This window comes from Hibiscus syriacus, unplaced genomic scaffold, assembly GCF_006381635.1.
Source record: "Hibiscus syriacus cultivar Baekdansim isolate YM2019G1 unplaced genomic scaffold, ASM638163v2 tig00110998_pilon, whole genome shotgun sequence".
Taxonomy (NCBI): domain Eukaryota; kingdom Viridiplantae; phylum Streptophyta; class Magnoliopsida; order Malvales; family Malvaceae; genus Hibiscus; species Hibiscus syriacus.
In genome coordinates, this window is record NW_024062945.1 from 169384 (window position 1) to 189069 (window position 19686).

Consider the following 19686-nt stretch of genomic DNA (forward strand, 5'->3'; position numbering starts at 1 on the left):
AATCCACTTGTGCAGCATTACGACTGCCAAACATGTTCCTCATGTTGGGGTATTGATAATCATTGTTAGATATGATTTTCAAAATATCGTATGCTTCATTGTAGGTTTTATCCAATAATGCTCCATTGGTAAAAGCATCAACCACCATACGTATGTGTATATTCAAACCATTATAAAACATTTACATTTGCATTAAATGCAAAAATCCATGCATTGTGCATTTATGCAGTAAATCCTTGAAATGTTCCCATGCTTTGTACAAGTTTTCATCTTCTAACTACTTAAAGGATGCTAAATCATTCTTTAGCTTGGCACTCATATTAGGTGGATTAAACCTCAATAAATATTTTTTTGCTAATTCATTCCACGATGATATAACATCTGGGGTAGTGAGTTAAGCCATGCTCTAACATTGTCACGTAGAGAATAAGGAAACAATTTCAGTTTCAATGATTCCATAGGTACTCCTTGCTGCACAAACAAGTCACATACTTTCATTAATGCTCTAAGGTGTGTCTCGAGTCTTCAGTAAATAAAACATTATATTTCCCCATTGATTGTAACATTTGGAACATCATTGGCTTCAGCACAAAATGGGTAGAATAAATGGTTGATCAGACAATACCAAGATTCAATTCATCCAATGATGGAACAATATGCTCCTTGATCTATCGATTACGGACATCGTTTTTGTAATATTACGATTGATTAACCCTATCTCCAACCAATAATTCATTGTTATCTTCATGTTGCAATGGTGGTAAAGTGTTTTTACCATTTCTAACATTCATGTTTCTTTATTCCAGATAGCTCATCTTTGATGATGATGAAATGTCCATTCTATTTCTAAATCAAAAGGTTGTAGTTCGTCGTCGTTACTGTGAGACATACACCATCACTCTAAAATACGAAAAGAAATATGTACCTACACGAGAAAATAAACATGTAAATAACTAAAAATATAACTCTAATGTAAAACCATTGCTCTCTAGCAACGACACCAAAAACTTGATGCTATGAAAAAATTGTTACAACATTTAACGCAAGTGCACGTGTCGTAAACCAAGTAATAAAGTGGAAACTTCAAGAGTTTTGAGTGTCGAGCCCACAGAGAACAAAATTTAATTACTAAAGAGTTGTTGAAAGATAAATTTTAAGATGACCAACAAACAAAATTATAGCAAAGGTAAGATTCAGTATAATAAAGTGACATGTCATGTTACAGAATTTAATAAGCATTAGATTGGGGATTTAATGGATTTAGATGATAATTGGTAGCTTCTATTATTTCATTTAGAAAACTTTACATTTATGGATTAAACAATGATTAACATTGTTTAATCAACATGAATTAACCTTAATTAACCTAAATAATTAAAAAGTAATATTGCATAACATTGGCAGTATACGTCTCAATACACTAAATTATTTCTCACATATACCAATACTGGACAAAAGTTGATGAAATATCCAAAAATACTTATTTCTAAATATCATAGATAGAGTAATCAATAAGATGATTTTAATTCTGAAACCATCCAATGAAGTTTGACATAACATAAAAAAGTAAAATAAAATCAAGAATCATAACAAAAGCAATTACACAAAAACATGATGCTCATAACCAAATAACATCCCAACGTTTAAGTAAACATCCAAATCTAACTCACTGTTTCCTTATCTCAATGGAGTAACAAAGATAAAAGAGGATCTTATCAATCATCACTGCTACACGATAATACTCCGCAACTGCTGCAACACTCCCTGGCAGTGGACTTAGGCAACCATGGTCGATCGGGCAATAAAGGTTGTGGACAAAATATTGGAAGATGAAAAATTAGATGTTTTGATGGCGTGAAAGTCTACTCTATTTATAAGCTAAAGGAATTAAACTTCAAACAATAAAATTGCTCCACGTTTTGAGTGAAATACAACCAATTGACAGTTACCCAACCAACCGTCCTATTCCATAAAATTCTAATAATTGTCAGTGAAATCAGTAGTTAATGTTAGCTCTTCACGAAAATCAAGCTTGCATCTCATCATAGAATCACCTATAGCAAAGAGTAATGCCATATCATAATTGTACTAGAATTCAACATTAATTATCAAATTTAACCAAGGTTACCCAACCAACTCTCATGATGTAAAATGTATATAAATATATACAAATGTTCCTAATTATGCTTCTAATAATGCTTAAGTCAAAGCTCATTCTAGGTAAAAAGAATATATATGATAACTCTTCTTTTAGAGTTATTAAGGTGCCAAAGAGTTTTATAGTGTTCGTTGGATCGAGCCAATAGTCACTGAGGATTGGCTTGAGAGTGTGGTGCAGATCTTGGATCAGATGGGTTGTACTGATGAGTAAGAGTTAGGTTGTATTGCATCACTGTTGTAGGTTAATGCACATCGTTAGTGGACGACGATTCAGATGAGTGTTACCGAGGATAAGTTGACCCGACTATATTTTATAGAGTATTTAGGTGAAAGTTTCTGGGAGATACGTATATGGATGGGAAAGAAGAAGTTTCTCAACTTGGTTCAAGGATGGATGTTAGTGTCTGAGTAAGAGACAGAGTTTTTCGCCTGAGTGAATATGCTAGGGAGATAGTTCTGATGGAGCTGGAGAGGTATAAGTGGTTCAATGATGGTTTGAAAAGGAAATTCATGCGATATTGTTAATGGTTCTTTGGAGGTGTTTGATAACTTGGTGCTCAAGATTTTTTGGGGAAATGGTTAGGAGATGCTGGTTCTCAGAGTCGTCACGATTCTCGTCTGAGGTAAACTGGTAGAGTGTCTACTAGAGTTGGTGGTTGGTAGCAGTCTCTATTCTGTTTGACTTGTAACAAAGGCATACGGGTGAGTGTTGGCGTCTCACTAGAGACTATTTCTGAAGTGAAGATATGGATCATCAATTGTGAGATTATCCAAAAGGGTTGAGAGTCGTGATGTTGCTTCTATTCCTGTTAGAGGAGGTAGAAGTATTGGTGGTCAGATAATTTAGGCTCGTGGTAGGGGTCGAGGTCATACTAGTGCAATTGAAACTGATGGTCTTGGCAAATTATATGTGATTCGTAAGCCTCACGATCGTATCCCAAAAGATGTTATCATATGTACCTTTATGCTAAAATATTTTTCTTTGCTCGCTTTGATAGATTTTGGTTCTACGCATTCTCATATCCTTAGTAGTTTGGTGGGTCAGTTGAGTATTACTGTTAGTGTTAAGGATGTCGATTGGTAGTGAATAGGGTGTTAGAAGATATTGTACTTATGGATTACCGGAGGTGTATTTTGGTTATTCAGGGTGAGGTGTTCCCAACGGATTTGATGGAGTTATCGTTTCATGGGTTCAATGTTATCTTAGGTACAAATTAGCTTTGTGAGCATCGTGTGCATTTGGATTTTGAGTTTCCTCACACGATTTTGAAGACGTCAAATGAATTTGAGCTTTGGTTGTCAGAGAGAGGCTGAAGTTTCTTTCTAATATGTTGTCGGTATTGGATGCAAGTAAGATATTGAGTCACAGATGTAAGGTATTCTTGCCCTATGTTTGTAATCTAGGTGTAAGAGAGTTACATGTGGAAGATATTAAAGCAATTACGGATTTTCTCGATGTTTTCCATAAAGAGCTTATGGGTTTACCATTGGATCATGAGTAAGAGTTTTGCATCGAAACTTATACCGATTCAGTTCCTGCATGTATTCCTCTATCGTATAGATTCTAAGTAGTTGAAGGAGTTAAAGGTGTAGGTACATGAGTTTTTGGATCGTGGGTTCATTCATTCGATTATTTCTCAGTGAGGTACTCCGTTTTATTTTTTGTGAAGAAAAAGGACGGTAAGATATGCATGTGTATAGATTATCATCAGTTGAACAAGTTGACACTCTAGAATCGATAACTTTTGTTGATGATCCATGACTTGTATGACCATTTTTGAGATGTTAAGGTTTTTTTTAAGATTGATTTATGCTGATGGTATTATAAATAGAAGGTTAGTAAGTCGGATGTGATGAAGACTACTTTTAGGATGGGTTATTATCATTGTGAGTTTTTGGTGATGTCGTTTGGGTTGACAAATGCACTTGATGTTTTCATGGATTTGATGAATCATGTGTTCAATCCATATCTCGATCATTTTGTGGTGGTGTTCATTGATGAAATTTTGATTTATTCAACTTCGGATGAAGAGCATGATTCGCATCTTAGGAATGTTTTGCAGGTGTTAAGAGAGAAGAAGTTGTATGTGAAGTTTTTGAAATGAATTTTTGGTTGAGCGATGTAGCATTTCTTAGTCATATTGTTTTAGTTGAGGGTATTCAAGTTGATCTGAATAAGATTAGGGTGATAGTTTATTGGAAGCCCCTAAGAGTGTTACTGAAGTTGTAGTTTTCTTGGTTTAGCTGGGTATTATCATCGTTTCGTGGAAGGTGTTATCATCATAGTTTTTGTGGAAGCTGCTCCTTTAAAAGGTTATTGCAAAGGAATGTTAAGTTTGAGTGGACAGAGGAAAGGTGAAGGAGTTTTGAGTAGTTTAAGTCGATGTTGACGGAGGTTCCTATTTTGGTGCATCCAAAGTCAAAAAAGATTTTATGGCGTTTACTGATGCATCTATTACTAGACTTGTGTGTGTTGATGTAATAAGGTAGGGTGGTTTCTTATAAGTTGAAGCCTCATGAATGTAACTATCTCACACATGATTTGAAGTTGGTTTTGATAGTGTTTGCGCTAAAGATTTGATGTCACTACTTTTATGGTGAGAGCTTTATCATTTACACCAATCACAAAAGTCCTATATATCTCCTTACCTAGAAGGAGTTTAATTTGAGGCAGAGGCGTTGGGTTGAGTTGTTAAAAGATTATTATTTTTCAATTGAGTACAATCCGGGGAAAGTAAATATTGTTGTTGATGCTTTGAGTCGTAAGTCGATAGGCGAATTACGATCTTTGTTTGTGAGATTGAGTGTCTGAGGATGTTACTTTAGTTTAGAATTGTAAATTAAAGTCAACATGGCCGCAACATATTCGTGATTTGTAATCTAGTGATAGAAGTTTGAAGCGAAGCTACAGCTTGTGCGAGATGGTTCTGGTAGTGATTTCTCATTGAATTATGAGGGTGTGTTATGTTTTTCAGGGCAGGTGTTGTGTGCCCACTGATTTAAACTTGAGGCGAGAGATTTTTTGGATGCACATAATGGATTGTTTGCGATGATCTGGGTAATACAAAAATGTCTCAGATTTACGAGAGTTGTTTTGATAGTCAGGATTAAAGTGTGTAGTTGTTGAGTTAGTGGGGCAATGTTTGGTTTGTCAGCATGTGAAGGTTGAACATTAGTGTCCTTCGGGTTTTCTTCAACATATTAGTATTTTAGATTAAAAATGGGAACCTATTACGATGGATTTTATGATAGGTTTGTCATTGGCGTCGTCAAAGAAAGAAACTATTTGCGTGATTATCGATCACTTTTCTAAGAGTGTGCATTTCCTGCCAGTGCGTACAACGTTTTAGTTGCAGAGATAGAAAAGTTGTATATAGCGGAGATAGTGTGGTTGCATGGTGTTCCTTTATCGATTATTTTTTGTTGAGGCTTAGTCTTAGTATGACTTATCATCCACAGACGAATGGTCAGTCGAAGCACGTGATTCAAGTTTTGGATGATATGCTTCAGGCTTGTGTTAAAGATTTTAGTTGTTCTTAAGAGTGTTATGTGTCATTGGTAGAGTTTGTGTATGATAATAGTTTTCAGTCAAGTATTCAGATGGCTCTATTTAAGGCGTTGTATGGGTATAAGTGTCGTACTTCCTTATGTTGGTCTGAGTTGAATGAGAGGCGTGTTGTTAGTCCAGATATATTTCATGAGACGGAGGATAAGGTTACTTTTTATAGGAAAAAGTCTTATATTGATTTGAAGCATTGTGAGATTGAGTATGTCGTGGGTGATTTTTTTATTCTTGAAGGTTTTGCCTTGGAAGAAGGTGTTGAGTTTTAGGCGTAAGGGTAAGCTTAGTGTGAGGTTTATAGGACTTTATGAGGTGTTAGAGCACATTGGTCATATTGTGTATCGTCTTAGATTGTCGTCGGATTTTGAGCGTATTCATGATGTGTTTCATGTGTTGATGTTGCGTAAGTATCAATCAGATCCTTCATATGTTGATACGATAAATTATGTCGAGGTTCGTGTCGATCTTTCGTACGAGGAATAGCCGATTAAGTTTTTAGGTTGCAATATAAAAGTTCTTCTGAATAAGTTTGTTCCGCTAGTAAAGGTGTTATGGCGTAACCATAATACCCATAACACCAATGAGACGACGTGAGAGTTGAAGGAGTCGATGAGAGCTCAATATCCACATTTTTTGAATTAAGGTAATTTCAAGGACAAAATTCTTTGTAGGGGAGAGAGTTATAACGTCCAAAGCCTGGGTCAGTAGTCCAGGTAAGTACTAGGGTGATTTCTGGGATTTCCTATAATAATGGTATTTTGGTTTTCAAAATTTTAAATATTAATATTAATTTATAAATGATTTTTGAAATATTAAATATTATTTTTAATAATAATAAAACAAAAGTGTATTCAGTGAGTAAATTGAATAAATTGAAAATGTTGATTTCAGTGACTAAAATGTAAAAGAATAATAAATCAAAATCTATGAAGCTAGTTTTACCAAGGCTTGTGTGGTAGGTTTTTCCCTCCGATTCTAACCTATTTTTTATCTCCTTTTTTTAATTTCCTACTTAGATTCATTCTTAATTCTTTCTCAATTTCAATCCTAATTTTTATTAATTATTCTCTTATCCAAATACTTTTGTATTTTTCTCCAAAATTCTCCCAAAAAAACTTTTTCATAGCCAAAACTCTTCTTCTTCATTTTCTATTCATTTGTTGTCGATCCTTACTCCTTTTATCTTGAACTTTTCTCTTTAATCAAGATTGTTTCAATTTTTTTTTCTTTCCATTTTCTTCTTTGTTTCTTGGTGTTGCCATTATTGATCTTTTTCATCTCTTCATCTTCTTTTGCAACAAGGTAATTCTTTTTTCCTTGTTTCCTTTTTGTGCTTCAACAATTAATGATCTAATGTTTTCAAGAATTTAATTAGTCAATTCTTTTAAAGAGAAGTTTGTGAATTATACTTGATTTTCAAAGGTATTTAATGTCTTATTTTTCTTGATCACTTTTCAAGGTTTTCTTTTATTGATTAAGGTATTTATGATGGTATTATATCATACCAAATCAATTTTTCAAATGCGTTTGATTTGGATAGAATTCTTCAAAACAAGTTTGATTTTCATATTGTTTTTTCCAAAAATATGGGAATTAGTATTAGTTGATGTCAACTATGAGGAGTTTTAATAGATCTTAGTTGTTGATATTAGTTTTTCTTGATCATCTCTTATTGAGGAGAAGTAGTGTCGATTGGATCGGAAGCATGGAAAGTCGTTTCGGTAAGGTTTTGGTAATTTTAATATTTTTGCTATGTTTTGGAAATAGAAAAATTTTGCTATGTTTTGGATATTTTCTTGATGTGTTTTTTGTTTTTGCTTTCCAATGTTTTTAATGTGTTGATAATTGGGTGAAATCGATGCATCGCGTTGTGGTGATCATTCGTTAAGTGTTTGGAAGCAAATTCAGTTAGTGGACATCATAGGTGAGAGACTTTCATTCTTAGAGGATTAACATTTCAATGGTAAAAGAAGGTGTAGTTTAGGGAATTTTTCTTAGCTTGACTCCAGTTTAAGTGAACTTATATTGATGCACATAATTGATATGAAATATAAATATTGGCATGTGTATTGAATATGTTGCAAGTTATGCATAGTGATTTGAAAGTGAATTTTGCAAAATGTATATATATGACATGTTGAGGATGAGTGGAACAACTTCACTATTCATAGACGTGTGAGCAACTTGTTATCCATATAAGGTTGATTATGACAACCATTTCCGATAAGTGTTTCAAAATGTATTTTGAAAGTGTATATGTGTATAATCTATGCATCACTTGAAAACCACTCTTGTGTACTTGGATTAAATGGATATCTTTTCTTAATGGGACTTTTGGATATAAAAGGCATGTTTAAGGAAGAGTACTCTATGGTTTTCTATATGTGTGTGAATAAAGGGATATAGGGTTAGCTGGTGCATTGAGCAATGCTTCGAGAAGATTACATGGTAAGGTTGGTTAATTGAGCTTGGCTTTGAAAGTTGTAGTTTTGGGCCTAGGTGAGTCCACAAATAAAAAGGAGTTGTATGGAGTCTGTTTATCCAAAGAGTGAGTTGTGTTTTAAACAAAAGGTCGTTGATCATAATTGGAAAATATGTGTGATATGCGTCACTTTAAAAAGGTAATTGTGCATGTGTTTTTTCACAGAATATGTGATGATGAAAATTATGTGTATAATATTGATTTTTTCTACATTTTTGGTGCATTATATGAACATATATTTATGACATAATGGCATAATTATTGAGGTAAAAACAAGTGATGAGTGAATGTATATATGATCTTTCCTTTAGCTTTGAAGTGAACATCACTTAGAATGTTAGTTATTCACTAGGCTTCTAGCTCACACTCGTTGCTTAATACTCTTTCAATGGATTACTAGCCAAGTCGAAGGCAAGGGGAAAGTATCCAGTGCGATTGAGCAATGCAATACTAAACAAAGCACATTTGATTTAATTTCATAAAACGAAAATATGGGAACCAATGGGAACTTAAATGAACTTTGAATGGTTGAACTTGTAATAAATATGGCATGATGAGCAGCCTTTAGACTTGAAATGGATTTAATGTTGCTTTGATGTTGTTATTGAAGATTTAAATTCATATAAATGTGTAGTTTGAATACCAAGTGGGTCAAATGTTGAATTATGCCTTAATGAAGTGTTTGGTGTGTTTAGACAATTGAAACTAAGTGTGCTAAATATGTTAGACTTATAGGATGCTTGAAATGACCTAAAATGCATAATTGGACTAGGTGACTAATGCCAAAAGTGAACTTTTATGCAACGTTTGACTTTTGATGCTAGATCCTTGTATGATGTTTTGAATTGTGTTATAAAGCATGCTACAAGTGTAATCTGACATGTATGATGTGATATGGGAGTGTCCAAGCATGTATTTAGTCCCTAGGATTGATTGTGTAGAAGTTTGGTGGCTTCATTATGCATGTTCTTGATAATTCTGCACTTTTCCAGAAAAAATGATAGATCCCTTAAGGGAAAATATCGATCCTTGCTTCAGAGGATTGCTCTCAAACTCTTTTTTTTACAAATGATTGATCCCTCGTGAAAAGTGATCGATCCCTTTTTTGTGTGCTCAATGAAAAATGGTAAAATTACATTCATTAAAGTTCTAAGTGTCCCTAAGTCTTAGTTTGACCCAACAAAGTTTATATAAGTTCAAAATGGTCCATAAATTGAATTTCTTATTAAAATTAGACCCTAACTTAGAATTTGATGAGACTTGTTTTGTCACCCTTAAATATACTAAATTTCATAATAAAGGTGTCAATTGCACGTTTGTTGTTCTTATGTTTGATTAGGTTCCTTTTTGGTGTCAAATTAATCTGAAATTTTTTATGTCACTGATTAAGAATTAATAATGAATATTAGTAAATTTAATTTAGTATTTCTAGATAATTTTTTGGATGATGTGATGTAAGGCTAACCAGGATTCTTCAATAATGGAGAAGTTGGCAACCTTGTTATTTCCCGATCTAAGAGAGACACAAATGCTACATGTTGAATTGAAAGTAATCTGCACAAAAGTAGATGATTTGATTAAGTAATTTTATAATTAAGAAATGAAATGGTAAATGGAAGAAATGAAAGTGATAGAAATGTTATCAAAGATGGTTGCGGAAGTATTGTAGAAGAATCCTTCAAGAGTTGATGAATTAGGCCTCCAATTAATGATGATGGACGAATGCCTTGATGATGATGGAAGGATAATTTAATGGTGAAAAGATGAAGATGGTAATGGAATGGTGATGGAGTTGGCTTGAAGGTGATGGACTATGGTGATAGAAAGATAAGGATGAAAATAGTATCTTATAAACTAAGAAAGAACCAATGTTATAAAGAACAAAGACCCATTTTTTATAAGTTTTATAAGGGATGATAGCAAGGACTTTGACCCACTAGTTATAGGAACTAGGAACCATAAGTATCAAGGAATGGATTGATGCCACAAACTTTAGAAAATCTTGCTTAATCGATATAGTTCTAAAAAGAACTTGAAGAGAGAATATTCTCAGAAGAGTTTTAATTTATCAAATGGTTGTGTACAAATGAAATGCCAAAGCCCTATTTATAGGCTTACATAGGTTTGGCCGAATAAATAAGTGTCCATTCGGCTAGATACATGACTTTTAAATGTAAATACATGTTGTTTTAATGAATGGAGATTTCCTTGGCCAAATGGTCTCTTTACTCTTCATCTTGGCGCCAACTTTGAACAAAGATGATGCTTTGACAAATAGTGAGAACCCTCTTTATTTTTGGCACCCATTTCATCCACACGCATGGCACATGTGTGGGATGGTCATGAGGGACTCACATATGCGGCATAGGGAGTTTATGATGTGGCTCCTCCTTGGCGTGAAAATGATCAGCAACTAGGTGTGACTTGGCATCCATCTAACGTCTAGGTGACATGTCATCAATGGGGTAGCAACTAATTATGAAAGGGCACATTTGTGTGAAGCATCCTTTCATCATTTGAACTATTTCCCATGGGTTTGAGCTAAAGTTGAGCTGGCCATAGATGAAGGACATGTGTATAAGTCTTAGGACAGCTCCTTGTGAAAAGGCACTTCTCGGAATGGCAACTCTTCGCGAAAAGGTACGAATTCACAAATTTGACCTAGACCATATTTGTAGTGCTTTGTGTGGTGAAGATGATGGTGCACTCTCCAGCTGAAAGGAGGTCTCTAGCTAGCTCAAAACTGTCAGCTATGAGCTCAGGGGTCAGCTGGCAACTTTTTGTTAAAATGTCCTTGAGCTGTCCCGGAGTTGTCCTAGTCAAGTTTCCTTAGCTCAATGACTCCAATTCAAGCTTTAAGTTAGCTCCCATCATGTGGCCGAACATGTACCTATAAAAGTAAGCATTTATAAGCTAAGTAATATAAGATATAATCATGTAAATATGTAGTTCATAATAATAACTTCATACATTCATAATATCCTCATCATAACTATAAATATAATGTATGTAAGCTATTATCATAACTATGGTATAAAGAAAGATTAAGTTAAAGAAAATCTCCCTTTGATTACTGAGAATGGTTGGAGATGCAAGTCCATTTTTTATGCTGAATTGGATCACATCATGATGTGAAAAAACTGAATTACCCCTGCTTAATTAATAACAAATTCTTGCAATGCATCATATCTAAATGATTTTAATTGTTTTTTTGCTTCTCCGCGGCCATGTGTTGCACGATGTATGTTCCAAATTCAAATACTTTCGTATAGTATGTATGTTTAGGGATTATGTTCTATCTGACAAGTTCAGAATCTGTTATCTATATGTCCAAGTGGGTTGAAGTTATAGCATTACCTTCTAATGATGCTAAGTCGGTTTTGAGATTCCTTCACAAAAACATATTCACTCGTGTTGGAACACCATTAGCATTCATTAGTGATGAGGGTTCCCATTTCACATCAAAGCAAGTTGTTGACACTTCGCATCGATATAAAGTGAAGCATCACATTGTTACACATATCATCCTCAATTCAATGGTCAAGTTGAGGTTTTTAATAGTGAAATCAAGCAAATCTTGGAAAAAGCTATGAATCCTTCAAGAAAATATTGGTTTTGCGCTTAGATGAAGCTTTATGGTATATAGAACAATCTAAAAAACCTTGTTAGGTATATCCCGATTTCACATAGTGTATGGAAAAGCTTTTCATTTGCCTGTAGAGTTGGAGGACAAGTGATAACTCCTTAAAAAGGTCATATTTGAGACCTTTTCACTTAAGTTATTAAATGTCTAAAAGCTCATATAGGATCATATAGATGCATTTAGGAGCATATAGTTGTATGTGGTGAAATTTGTTTGCCGTGGCATTTTATTTTGTAACCAGTGTTGCGTTATGGGGAAGGTGTTTTGTTTAATGATGTGTAGGATTTGGAGCAAAGATAAGCAAAAGGGAATTGCCATGACATGATGAGACTACTGAGCAAAATGCGAATTTCGCGACATCTCGGACGACATTTTTGGGCAGAAAAAGCCAAAGAATATATTTTTAGTAAGAGCCAGCTGTCATGGCATAAAAAGTGCTTTCTTCAATCAGCCATAATGGAGGGGCCAGTTACAATCTTTGCACCGACTCTCACATAAAAGGAATGAACTTTAGGGTGCTAATGTAATTTTAACACAAAACCCTAGGTTTATTCTCCCCTAAAAATTCAAAGAAAAATATCTCTCTTTTTTCCATCAATCATTTTTGTCGTGGCATTGCTCCGTTGACAAGCTAGAGGGAGTGGCGAACTAGGCATCCGAGAAGAGCTAGATTGCTGGGACAGTTCGTGGTGGCCGAGGGAAGCTCCGGCAGTGCACGTCGAAGGCTTTTCCTCCTTCTGTTTGTTCTTTGCTTTAATATTTTATCATTTGGGTTGTAAAGAACGGATTAACTTGCTTTGTCCTTGCTTATTTCGAACCCCTCCCATGAACTAATCCTATTTGGTGGGAGTTTATTTTGGATATTTAAGTTTTGCTTTAATGAATAATTATTTTTCTGTTATATTCCATTTTGTTTATGAAGTTTAGTGCCTTAAGGTTGTATGAGCTACGAGATTAGTCGTTCCTTAAGAGATTACTTAGTGTTCGAGAGAATGTCTAGGTAGCACATCCTTAGTGTTCGAGAGAAACTAGGGAGGAACCACATAAACAAGGGGTTCTAGATAGTAACTAGGTCTAATCCACCTTAGAGATAAGGCTAGGATTTCATTCGACTAAAAGGAGTTGTGTATGAGCGATAGGTTAGATGTTAATTCTACCGTAAAAAGGTATTGCCGAGACATATCCTATTATCTGGACCAATAGAATCCCTGCAGTAGCTAACGCTAATCGGTTTTGCCAAGGCATTTTCAATCTGTCGAGTTCCTTACTAGAGATAGAATAGGGTACCCTTAGTAAACTCTGTCGGGCAGAGAACGCATAGAAATAAGACTATTCTGAGAAGTAGACTTAAATTTCCTAAGTAACTCCTATCACTCATTCCCATAGTAGTTTGTCGTGTGAGGAGTCTAAAGTCCTTATAATCAAATCCAATATTTACAGTTTATTTTGCCTTTACTTTTTTATTAGATTGCAATACACACAATTTCTTTTGCCACAACATATCCATTTGCTACCATATTTCATTGTTCCATTTCCATACCATCCATTCATTTTGTCACAACATTACCATTTGTATATATACCATCCTTAACTTTACTTAGGTGACAGAGTAAAGTTCCATGACAAACTTATTTGATTTCCCCTAATCCTTGTGGAGAACGATACTCACTCATCACTTTATTATTTGTTCGATTGTGTATACTTGCACACATATCCGCACCATTTATAGTACTCACAAACAGCGGACAAGTTTTTCGCGCCGTTGTCGGGGATTGACAACTGGAAGTTAATTTGTTTTTCATAACATTATTATTTTACTTGTTTATTTTTTAGATAATTTTACTTTTTATTTTCCTTATCTTTTTCAAGTTTTTCGCGTGTATGACCAGAAGACATTCGGACGAGCCATTAGAACTAGTTAAACCTGAGATTGAGAGGCTTTTTAGGCAAAGAAGACGTGCTCGATGTGCAAATATGTATCAAATCGAAAATTAAGGCATTGGTCATGAGGAAGATCAGAATGCCAAGGTAAATCTAAATGCTTGGAATGCAACCCGACCTCGTGCCATTCGTGATCACTTAAACCAATCTTAGATGACTTAAATCCTGGAATTGTGGCACCAGAAATTTAGGCAGCACACTTCGAGCTCAAACCTTCATGTTTAATATGCTGAACTCATAGGGAAATTTAGGAGCATGCCAAATGAAGATGCCAGGAAGCACATTCGTAACTTCTTGGAGGTTTGTGATTCCTTTCGCCAACAAGGAGTACACGAAGATGTTTTGAAATTAAAGTTATTTCTATATTCCCTATGTGACCAAGCAAGAGCTTGGTTGAGTGGCATTCCAACGGGTTCAATGGAGTCGTGGAATGATCTGTGCAAAACAATTTTTGCGGTATAATCCTCCGAACATGAACACCCAACTGAGGAACGACATTACTTCTTTTCGTCAAGTTGATGACGAGTCGATGTATGAATTGCAATCGATACAAAGCATTACTTCGTAAATGTTCAAATCATGGTTTTGAAGATTGGACGCAAGTGGTGATGCTATACAATGGAGTTAATTCACCCACGAGGATGATGCTAGATGTTTCGGCAAATGGGACATTACTTGACAAATCACCAGCAGAGGCATTTGCCATTCTAGATAGGATTGCCACCAATGATTATCAGTTTCCATCCACAAGGCTTGGACTTGGGCGAAAATCACATGGAGCTTTCGAGCTAGACACTAAGGATTCGGTGTCCGCCCAACTTGCTGCTATCACCAATATGCTGAAGAATTTGTAAAGACCAAGCGAGGTGAGAGAAGTGAAGGCAGCCCATTCAGCATGTTTATTATGCCACGACAATCACAATGAGATTGACTACACGACCAATCAAGAATCCATAAATTATGTAGGCAACTTCAACCGAGGCAATAACAACCCCTATTCTAACACATAAATCCTTGATGGCGTAAACATCCAAACATTTCGTGGGGAAACCAAGGAACCAGAAATGCTCATCAACCAGCTCGGCAGCAGAATTTAAATGACTCCCATGGATTTCAATCGAATATACCATGGCATAATTCCAACAAGGGAGAGCCATATTCATCTAACACCAGTTCTTTGGAGGCCACAATGCAAGAGTTCATAGAAACAACGAAGACAATGCTGCAAGACCATGCAACCTACATCAAAAACCAAGGGGCTCTGCTTCAGAGCCACAGTTCATCGCTGAGAACATTGGAGAATCAGGTTGGTCAAATTGTCGTGGCATTACAAGAACGACGACCAGGACATCTACCGAGTGACACTGAAGTTACAAAACCTCATGACAAAGACCACTGTAGTGTGCTAATTCTACAAAGTAGTACACGAATTAATGTCGAAGATAAGTTTGGGGGAAGATAGAAGGATAATTCACCCCCTGAGATTGTACAAGCTGATCAAGAAGTACTAGAAGAAGCACCAGAGTAAGAGGATAAAGATGAGAGTTCATCAACTAAAGTGATTGAGGGAGCAAACAAAAATACCAAGGAAAATTCTATTCCCACCCGTCAGTACAGGAAGCCATACCCCCACCTCCTTTTTCACAAAGACTGAAAAAGTATAACGAGGATATTCAATTCAGAAAATTTGTTGACATTCTGAGTCAACTTCAAATCAATGTTCCTTTTCTAGAGGCTATGAAACAAATGCATACATATGCTAAGTTCCTCAAGGAGATTGTGACCAAGAAAATAAAGGTTGATCAGTACGAGACAATTGCCATGGCAAAAGAATTTTACTCATCCTTAAGCAAGCTGCCACCGAAGAGACTTGATTCAGGCAGTTTTATCATCCCATGTTCGATAGTAAACAAATTTGTTGGGAATGCACTATGTGACCTTGGCTCAAGCTTGAACTTGATGCCTAAGTCAATTTTCGTGAAGCGTGGGATCGGAAATGCGAGACCCACATTGTCATCTTGCAATTAGCTGATCGATCACATGTGCGTTCTGAAGGGCGAATTAAAGATGTCATCGTGCGGGTTGACAAGTTCATTTTTCCTGTTGATTTTCTGATTCTAGATTATGAGGTCGATGCCACAGCACCCATCATCTTGGGGAGACCCTTCCTAGCTACCGGGCGTATTCTCATCGACTGGGAGAGGGGCGAGCTGACCATGAGAGTGATCGATCAACATGTCACTGTGAATGTCTTCCGATCCCTCAAGTACATGGATGATTCTAAAGAATGTCAAAGCATTTTAGAAGTGGATATAGTAATCACGAAAGAAGCAGATCAATTTTGCCAGGATAACTTCATTCAACTGGGACCTGATGAGGGGTTATTCGAAGACTTAAAGGCTGGAGAGCCTAAAGATTTTTCTATCGAGGAACAACAGGCTAGCTTCCTTAAAGCTAGCCCAGGTAAGCATTTTGAACCTTTTAACTTTGATGAGTTTGTTCCTCCTAAGCCCTCATTACAACATGCACCTACCCTAGAGCTTAAGAATTTGCCACAACATCTTAAATATGCTTATGTGGGTAGTAACGAAACTTTACCTGTGATTATTTCCTCTTCCCTTACTCCTAACCAATTATAGAGTTTGCTAAGTATTTTGTCACAGCATAAGAAAGCGTTAGGATGACGATGCAAATCTCAAGGGAATAAGTCCAATAATCTGCATGCACAAAATCCTGCTGGAAGAATGCCACAGCAAATCCATAGAGCTGCAGCAGACTAAACCCAATCATGAAGCAAGTTGTGATGAAGGAGATTCTCAAATGGCTTGACGGTGGCGTAATATACCCTATTTCTGATAGTTTTGGGAGAGTCCCATCCAAAGCGTACCAAAGAAGGGAGGCATAATCGTGGTGACGAGTGAGGACAATGAGTTGATACCTACATGGATAGTTACCGGGTGGAGGATTTGCATGGACTACCGCAAGTTCAACAAGGCCACCAAGAAGGATCACTTCCCTTTGTCGTTATATCGATCAAATACTGGATCGACTTGCTGGTAAGGCATTTTATTATTTCTTGGATGGATACTCGGGGTATAATCAGATTGCCATCGTACCGGAGGACCAAGAGAAGACAACATTCACGTGTCCCTATGGCATATATGCCTTTCAAGAATGCCATTTAGACTCTGTAATGCCCCGGCAACTTTTCAGCGCTGCATGCAAGCCATATTTTTAGACATGGTTGAGGACTTTCTGGAAATATTTATGGATGATTTTTATATTTCTGGAGATGATTTTCAAAGATCGAGGTGATCGAGAAGCTACCGCCACCAACTTCTATCAAGGATATTCAAAGTTTCCTTGGACATGCTGGATTTTATAGACGATTCATCAAGGACTTCTCCACAATATCTAAGCCCTTGTGCACCTTGCTGCAACAGAACCAACCATTTGTATTCGATCAGAAATGCTATGGTGCATTCGAAGAGATGAAGCAAAGACTTATCTCTGCACCGATCGTAGTTCCCCCAGATTGGACGGCACCGTTCGAACTAATGTGTGATGCAAGTGATTTTGTCGTGGGATTTGTTCTTGGGCAACGTAGAGGTAAAATCTTTCATGTTGTATATTATGCTAGTCGTACCTTGAATGAGGCACAATTAAACTATACCACCACTGAGAAAGAATTACTTGCTGTGGTATTTGCATTTAACAAGTTTAGGTCATACTTGATAGGCACCAAAGTCATAGTTCACACCGATCACTCAGTTATAAAATACTTAGTGAACAAGAAAGATGCCAAGCCTAGACTCATTAGGTGGATATTACTATTGCAAGAGTTCGACTTAGAGGTAGTTGATAGGAAAGGTACAGATAACCAGGTTGCAGACCATTTATCTAGGCTAGAAAACATTTCTGAATGCCATGCCATTTTTGATATTAAAGAAGAATTCCCTTACAAGAAAATTTTATATTCCACGGTAATTCCGTGGTACGCTGACCTCGTTAATTTTCTTGTTAGTGGTGTTTTCCATATGAATTGAACAATCTGGGAAAAAAGAGGTTTTGCATGATGCCAAGTTCTATTTTTGGGATGAGCCATACTTGTTCAAGCAATGTGTCGATCAAATGATTAGACGGTGTGTCTCCGAAGAGGAGCAACGTAATATCTTACACCATTGCCACACACACCCTATAGAGGGCATTTTGGAGGTACGAGGACTACTGCTAAGGTCCTCCAATCAGGCTTCTACTGGTCATCACTATTTAAAGATGCCCACGAATTTTGAAAGGCCTGCGACAGATGCCAGCGTACTGGGAACATTTCCAGATGACACGAATTGCCACTACAAAATATTTTAGAGATAGAGATATTCGATGTTTGGGGCATCGATTTTATGGGACCGTTCCCATCTTCTTTGGAAACTTATACATTTTACTCGCGGTGGACTATGTATCCAAGTGGGTTGAAGTGATTTCCACACTGAGGAATGACTCTAAGACGGTGCTCAAGTTCCTTCACAAGAACATATTTACTCGATTTGGAGTACCAAGAGCCATTATCAGTGACGAGGGAACCCACTTTGACAATAAGCTAATTGCCAAGGCATTACAGAAATACGGAGTGCGACATAAAATTGCCACGGCATATCATCCACAAACAAATGGGCAAGTTGAAGTGTCCAACCATGAAGTCAAGAATATTCTCGAGAAAGTGGTGAACCCCCAAAGGAAAGACTGGTCCCCAAAACTCGATAAAGCACTCTGGGCATATCGGACGGCATTTAAAACACCTTTGGGAATGTCGCCCTTCAAGATGGTATTTGGAAAAGCCTTCCACCTTCCAGTTGAGCTAGAACATAAGGCATACTCGACGCACAACTAGCTGGGGAGAAACGGCTACTCGATATGAATGAGATGGAAGAGTTTTGAGCACAAGCATATGAAAATGCCAAGCTCTACAAGGAAAATCTGAAGTGGCATGACAAAATTATTTTGCCACGACATTTTAATGTGGGCCAGAAAGTGTTGATGTTTAACTCTAGGCTCAAACTCTTCCCGGGAAAATTAAAGTCATGTTGGTCGGGACCATTTGAAGTCCACCATGTTTACCCGTATGGTGCTGTTGATATCAAGAACATGGACGATGGGTCCATCTTTAAAGTCAATGGTCAGCACCTGAAGGTTTACCAAGGAATCCCCCCAGTGCATGACAAGTCGGTGTTTCTCTTGCATGAAGTTGATACTGGCACATCATCTTAAGGATGTCGTGACATTTTAGTTTTACTCCTGTGCATAAATAAATGGTTATTTTGTTACTGTTTTTATTCAGTTTCCTTTTAATTGGCTATTTTATTTTTCTTTACAAGGTTAGGATCCATCCAACTTTCAATCGTACCAGCATCGAATTTTGAACATTCTAGCCCTACACAATTATGAAAGCACACATGTCGCATGACCGTCGCACCACCACAAACATGAAGTCGATGTACCTTGCATTACATTGCATTTCATAGCATGTAGTCTAGTTTTACTTAGTTTTTATTTAGCATTGAGGAAAATGATTCTCTCAAGTTTGGGGGAGGTAGGGTTATTAAATCATTGCATGATAGTATTAGTAAATGAATATGTCATTACATTAGTAAGTGGTTGAATTGGTTTTCTGGAATAAATTAAGGATGCCCGATGATGATGAATTATTGATGGCTAGGATTGAATGCACATGACTGTTGAGGATAATAAACCAACTCTAGGACTTGTTTCTTTGAAACCCTTGAATACACGATTGTATGTTTTTTCATGCTTAAGGAACTTAGAAATTTTTTATAAGAGAATTCTTGCATGTCTTGGCATAAACGATGAAAACCCCACTTTGTAAAAAAAATTGAAGTTGTG

At 36.4% G+C, this 19686-nt stretch overlaps 1 non-coding gene across 1 annotated transcript; it reads left to right on the plus strand.

Annotated features, from left to right (window-relative positions):
• The first annotated feature begins 203 nt into the window (after window positions 1-203).
• On the plus strand, window positions 204-310 carry LOC120149251. Its single transcript, XR_005518461.1, has one exon. It is a non-coding gene; the product is annotated as a small nucleolar RNA R71 (small nucleolar RNA).
• Window positions 311-19686: the final 19376 nt, after the last annotated feature.